At 39.0% G+C, this 7,166-nt stretch overlaps 1 pseudogene; it reads right to left on the bottom strand.

The window, feature by feature from the left end:
- Positions 1-211: 211 nt before the first annotated feature.
- The window catches only part of LOC118208713, a 195,067-nt pseudogene continuing 188,112 nt past the window's right edge, over positions 212-7,166 (bottom strand).

The raw sequence follows: 7,166 nt of genomic DNA on the forward strand, positions 1-7,166 counted from the left end.
CATTGCTCTGTTGCAGTCATTTTCATGCATATTAAGCTGAAATGGTATTACATTACTCAAACTGTTTTTACACAGAAAGGGCTGTAGATATTTATAATGCAGTACTCTCACAGCAAACACACCAGGGTCAAATACTTTCATTGTTCAGCCAGTAGTGAAACTCCTACAGACCATTGACAATTTAAAAAGCAACATCTTTTTTTGCAAAAACATTCAGAAGAAAATGAATCTTATTTTCATATAATTCGAATTTCCATATAATGACATTTTCATATAATTATAAGGCTTATGTAATTACACGTTTTGATGAGGGACACATTTTGGTAAAAATTCTCAGGGAACAACTGAACAACTGTTTTCGAATGTTAGCAGGTCGCCATATAAAATTTGACCCAGGTTTGAATAAGAAACAAAATTACATTACATTTTTTTAAATTTGTTTATTTTAAATAAAGTCTCAACATGAGGCAATTCCGGTGAGTGTGGAGTGGCTGTCTGGCAGTTTTTGTCTAAAATGTCTAAAAATGGGCCTTTCAATAGTTAATAGTAGAGTACACAACTTGGTCCTGTGGGGGAGGGCTCTGTGAGCACTGGTGTGGATTCACATAGGAGTAAACCACGTCACTCGGCTCCTGTGTGCTGTCATTGGTCAGAACTTCAGCATAGGTCGCTTCAGCGACTCCTGGGGGCTACAATGGGGAGGAAATAATGCAACACTTTACTGTAGGTTCATAAAGCCTTTATAAACTTTACCATCATAGCTATGGGCTCCTTATGTCATGGCTATGAATGTATATTGACTTTATAAAAGCTACATAACCACAACTCTCGCTAATGAATGTAAAGCAAGTAGAAAAGATAACACATTTTATTTCCTATGAACAATTCATGAACATTTTAAAGGGGTTGAAACATCACTTGTGAATTCCAAAGACCACTCTCATTCAAAGACCAAAGTACCTTTTCATTTTTGTCTTCCACAGCTGGTCTTATTTTACCTGAAACAAAATGGGAGTCAGAGTCATGTGACTGCAGGTTTGTACACACTAAGCAGCAGTGGTACCCCTTAATTCCACAAATACTGTTTCTGTACAAATAGGTATAAGTCGTACTGTTTGAGGAAGCTCTCTAACAATATAACCACAGATCATGTAGTCTCACCAGAGACTTAGCTCCATATAGAATACTGAAAGTTCTGTTTTTGTTGTCATTATTAATTAATGTGGCCAAGTGACCATGATATCATTATACTGTGACCAAGTGACCATGTGATGTACTGTTATAATTGATATTGTGTGCTCCAGGTTCATAATTTTTAGTGAATATTAATATATATATATATATATATATATATATATATATATGCTTTGAATGTGAAATTGAAAATTGGTGAAAATCTGTATGAGATAGAGAACCTTGGCTCCAAAAGTGGTCATTAATAGTTGGCAGTGACTCGGCGGGAAGAATGCTGGCGAAAGTTTCCCCCGTTACATATATAAAGGTTAACATGAACTACAGATTGTTGCCAGATACATATCTGTGGAAACAGCTTCAGATACAAGATTTTGACTCAATGATAGGAGAATGAAAGCGGCACCTGGCAACCTTGACTACAAAACACCATTAAAATGAGCTTACTAGCCTACTTAACGTGACATCGGGAGAACAGTAGCCTACACAACTCTGACGTCTACGGAGGTGGGAGCACAGAGAGAAAGAAATAAAGATGACATGACAACTTATTTGATGTCATTATCTGGAAGCATTTACTGTAGATAGTTATGGACATGCAGAGTCAACTGGTCGAACACAGTAAGTACAGTAAGCATTGGCTGAATGTGGTAACCGTAGCCTCAGTTGGGCTACTCAGGAAAATAAAGCTGTTTTTTCAAGACTATCTTTGAAATGAATTAATTGCAGTGCACTGTAATGTACCTGGGAGCCACTTGATTAACACAGGGGTAGTCTGTGTTCAATTGGATAAACTCCATACATAATAAAAGTGAATATAACTGACGGGTCCTCTCAGTGAGTTTTCTATGGAAGCTTGCCTTCTAAAGCGAAAACTTGACGGAATTATTTAGCAACAGTAACTAAGGAGAGCTGGACTTTGGCAGAGACTAATCACATAACTGCACACAAACAGGAGCAACTTTTTTGATGCGTGGAAACAAAATCCCTGTAAAAATGTCTTTAAATTTATTAAAAATCAGAGTTTTTTTTTGAGACGAAAATAGGTAAATACCGAGCCTTATCTGTGCTGAAAAATAGTCCTTGAAACTCCTGTCACCAAAGAGGTTTCTTAACTTACTTTGGTTAAGAAAACTGAAGGGAGGAGGAACAGAGTTGAATATGTGGTGAGTCTGTGGTATATACAGTATATCCACTCTCATTCTGTACCATTATAAGGGCCTGTGAAGATTTTCAGAGCTTGGGTCTTTACAGAAATAGGCCGGCATGACAGTTGCTGTTTTTATTCTGAGGAAGAGAAATTAGTCAAGATATGGTTAACCCCTTCCTCTTTGAAAAGTCTGTTGTTCACTAGGTTTGGTTCTGGGCAGTATCTGTAAATGCGTAGCCAATATAAAAGAAGAAATTCTAAATGCTTAGTAATTTTAAAACATTTAGATATAGCTCCCCGAAAAGGACATCATAAGATGTCCAGTAAACGTTTTTGTGTTCCTCCAAACAATCAAGTTACCACACAAGCTACAGTTGAGGCCAAAAGTTTGCACACACCTGGGCTAAAGATATTCAGACTCAGTTTTTCACGACTCCACACATTTCATGTTACCATACATTTCTTATGGCAAATCAATTAGGGCATCTACTTTGTTCACATCAGAGGTCATTTTAAAACAATTGATTAGAGACTGATTTATTTCAGCTTTAATTCCTTATATTAGAATTACAGTGGGTCAAAATTTTACATACACCAAGTTGACTGTCTCTTTAAACAATCTGGAAGATTCCAGAAATTGATGTAATGACTTTTTAGAAGCTTCTGATTGGTCAATTGTCATAATTGAGTTAATTTGGAGTTAATTGGTACCTGTGGCTGTATTTAAGTCCCTACCTTCAGAGCCACTGCCTTTTTGCCCTTGACACCATGAAAAAATCCAAGCAACTCAGCCAAGGCCTCAAAACAAAATCAAAAAACAAAACAAAAGTGGACCTCCACAAGTCCAGTTCCTCCTTAGGAGCAATTTCCAAACAACTGAAGGTACCACGAGCTTCTGTACAAACAATTGTATACAAATATAAAAATCTTGGGACCACACAGACACTGCATCATTCAGAAAGGAGGCAGAAATGAACTCCCAGGACTGAACAAACTTTGGTTCAACTGAACCCGAAGACAACAACAAAGTAACTGGTGGAGGAGTTGGAGGCATCAGGTACAAATATATCTACATCCACCATTAAGAGACTCCCACATCACCATGGCTGTTGTGAAAGGAAGAAGCCCCTACACCAAGACCAGAATAAAAAAGCCAGAATTAAATTTGCAGCTGATCACCAGGATGAAGACCTAGCATTTTGGAGGAGTGTTCTCTGGTCAGATGAAACAAAAATTGAACTGTTTGGCCGTAATGGTCATACGTATGGAGGAAAAAGGGTGAGGTGTCATGGTTCTGTGTTTTGTCTCTGTCTTTCCTTGTTGGGCCGCCAGATGGCGGCACTTCTGTTTTGTGTCATGCTTGTACCCTGTGTAATTGTATTATTGTTTTCAATTGTTCAATTATTACTTTTTGGTTGTCTCGTTTTCCCTTCCCTCCCTGTGGCCTGATTGTTCATTGTGCCGCTGCTGTGTCTCGTCAGTGTCTTGTCTATTTAAGTTCCCTTCTCCCGGACTCAGGTGCTGGATCCTTGGTTGCGTCTGGTTGTTTGTTAGTGTGTGTGGCTGGCCATGTTTCCACCCATGTTCCATTTTTACAGGTTTTTGATTCTTGGAGTTTCTTTGTATTCTGTGTTTTGAAGTTTTCCTTTGTGAGTTGCCCTGCGAGGCCTTTTGTTCCCTTTTGTTCCCTTTTTTAAGTAAAGTCTTTTGTTCATATCATTTGGAGTTTTGAGTTTTTCCCCCTCTGTGTTTGGGTCCTAACCCCCGACGTCGCACCCTGACATGAGGCTTTTAATCCAAGAACACCATCCCAACTCTGAAGAATGGGGGTGGCAGCATCATGTTGCGGGGGTGTTTGGCTGAGAAAAGGACTGGTGCACTTCAAAAAATAGATAGCTTCATGAGGAATGAGGATAATCTGGAAATACTGAAGCAACACCAAGACATCTGCTAGAAAGTTAGAACTCGGTTGCAACTGGGTCTTCTAACTGAATGATCCTAAGCACGCCTCCAAATTTGTAACAAAATGGCTGAAAGACAAAGTGAAAGTATTGGAGTGGCCGTCACACACCACACACATGCTTCTAAGAGAAGTCAAAAACAGCTCTGCCGCCACAAAGGGGAAGCAGTCACAGGTGCTTTCCACGTTGAAAATAGACAGCTGCTTTCCGCTAAGGATTAACTCACGTTTGATCTTCCATGCGATGCCAGCGGCCACACAGCAGAGCAGCAGAAGAGCTCCGGCGGAAATGGCGAGAGTGGGCAGCGGGGATGAAGAATCCCTAGCAGGGAGGAAATACCAGGCAACCAATAAGAGTGAGGCACTTTTCCTCAGGAGAGACAGACTCTCTGACAGACACGTTCTGTCATGTCAGCATGTTCATGTGCAGCAGTCATAAATGGAGAGTTTTGTTTGGGGTCATCCTTCTGTGCTGCTGGTTACGTTGATGTTTAAATTTATCACAGATTTGAAGAAAACATTTGTTAAATTATTTTGAGAATTCGTTGCTGACGTTGATGTATCATCTGATGTTATTTTTATTGTGTCACCCTGGTCATGACAGTATCATTTTCCTGTAGTAACCTTTTAAAATCTGCATTGTTTAACGCTCAACTTATTTTTGCATTTTTTGTTTTGTGATTATGGTTTACTTACGGAGGATTCTTTGCTATTGTTGGTCCTTCTTGTTTTTTTGTTGAGTTCCAATTCCCCTTTTCTGGTTTTCCTACTGTGGATGCAGGAATTGATTCTACTGGAGTCTTGGATGTGGTTGACATTTCAGAATGGTCTATATATATTTTTTAAACAAAATGATATGCATGAAAAAGTTTCAATGATTTGCAAAAAAGTGAACTTTAAGATTTGTGGTTCTTAAAGTATCATAATCAGTAATACATGAAATTAGATATATTACATTACATTACATTACAGGCATTTGGCAGACGCTCTTATCCAGAGCGACAAACAACAAAGTGTATAACCATAACCAGGAACAAGTATGACGAAACCACTAGAGAGAAGTACCGGTCCAAGTGCAGGGAACAACTGCATAGTTCAACTTGGACCCCGAAGGTTAAACTGATTAACACTAACAACGAGAACGGCAACAACGCAGTCTATGGAAAAAATACAAGTAGTAGTTAAGACAGTTAATACACCTAAGTCATATATTTCAACAGATTTCACTTAAAGCATCCTTCCAGGTACCCATGATGCAGTGTGAGCACCCTTACCTGCTTTAACATTCAGGTGCACCGGAACCCGATTGTCACTGAGGGAGGAATGTCCCCTCGCTCCACAATAGTACACGCCAGTGTCCTGTGCTGTGAGGTTACTGATGGTGATCAGGAACTGTCTGTTGGAACGGTCATCTCTGATCTGGGTTCTATTTTCTCTCTCTTTATTTTCAGTGTTCACCACAGGGCTGCATCCATCCACAGCTTTTTTACACCAGTATTTAACACTATTGGTGTAATCTGCAGAATACTGACATCTGATTGTTTCACTGCTGGATGCTTGCCCAATTACATTCACCGGGCCCCAGAGATCTGGTATGGTTGCAGCTAGAGGAATTTAAAAAATGTGTGAAAAGAAAAACACTTGATTACCATAGCGTGAATAAATTAGCTCCGTTTGCTATAGTCTGAAATGCTTCTTTAGAACGGCTGTCTTTTCCCTCATGTTGTAAACCAGTCCCACACAGTAAAATGTCCAGTGTTAATTATACTCTAATAGAGCACATAATGAGTCCAACAGGGACCATATGCACTCTGCCAGAGCTGATTTAACACAGTTTACTGTGCTGTGCCCATCACCTGAAACATATTACTCAGTATTGGAGTATTTATCTGATTCATATCCATATACATGTTTTCTCACTTATCTCTATTTGCTAATGATATTTTGGTTTGGATTTCTTGACAATATGAACAACTCAAAAGTCATTTCCTGTCATAATTAGCACTATGACAGGGATTCATGAAAAATACCTTTTTTGACACTGATGTACACTGATGGACTCATTTCGTCGAACCAGTGTGGTATTGCTATTCCACACTGATACCATCCATTGTCCTCCTCTCTCAAATCCTTCATAGTTACAGAGAACACTCTCTCTGTTTTATTATCTCTAATCGACATTCTTTCGTCTTTGGTGGTGCCGTCAGTCTTCACTAAATCGCTACAATGCAGTATATTTTCTTTGCACCAGTATTTCTCATTCTTATCATAACCTGTATATCTACAGGGGACAGTCACGCTGTCACCCACCAAGACCCTCACCTCCCCTGGACCCCAGACAACAGCAGAGTAGGCTCCTAAAAAAGCACAGAAGAAATGTTTTATGATAATGCTTAAGTGTAGTGTAGCCATTTTATCACTATAGTAAGGCTCCTCAGTACAATGGCACAGAAAAACATTTCAGATTAATACTCCACCATAGACACTATGCACATATTTTATAACAACATTAATTTAACATTAATGTTATGAATGTGTTCTCCATGAATTATGCCCAACCCAGTAATAGCATAATTCAGCTTATATTCAGCACATCGCTTAATACAGCTATTACAGAACATTTACAGCTTATATAAACATGTACAAGAGCTTACCATAGATATACCATAGACAGTCATATACATAACCCATATGAGGTTAACTACGTTTTCTTTAAGTTTCCACATTTCTGCTCAGCATTCATCGCGTGGATAAAACTCAGCGGTTGATTAAAACCCTGGTACAGCGGAAACTAACACTATTCAGTCCACCACGCTCCTGTTTTATAATAATGGATTGCATCAGCCAATCAGAATGAGAGTAAAA

The sequence above is a fragment of the Anguilla anguilla genome, chromosome 11 (assembly GCF_013347855.1).
Source record: "Anguilla anguilla isolate fAngAng1 chromosome 11, fAngAng1.pri, whole genome shotgun sequence".
NCBI lineage: Eukaryota > Metazoa > Chordata > Actinopteri > Anguilliformes > Anguillidae > Anguilla > Anguilla anguilla.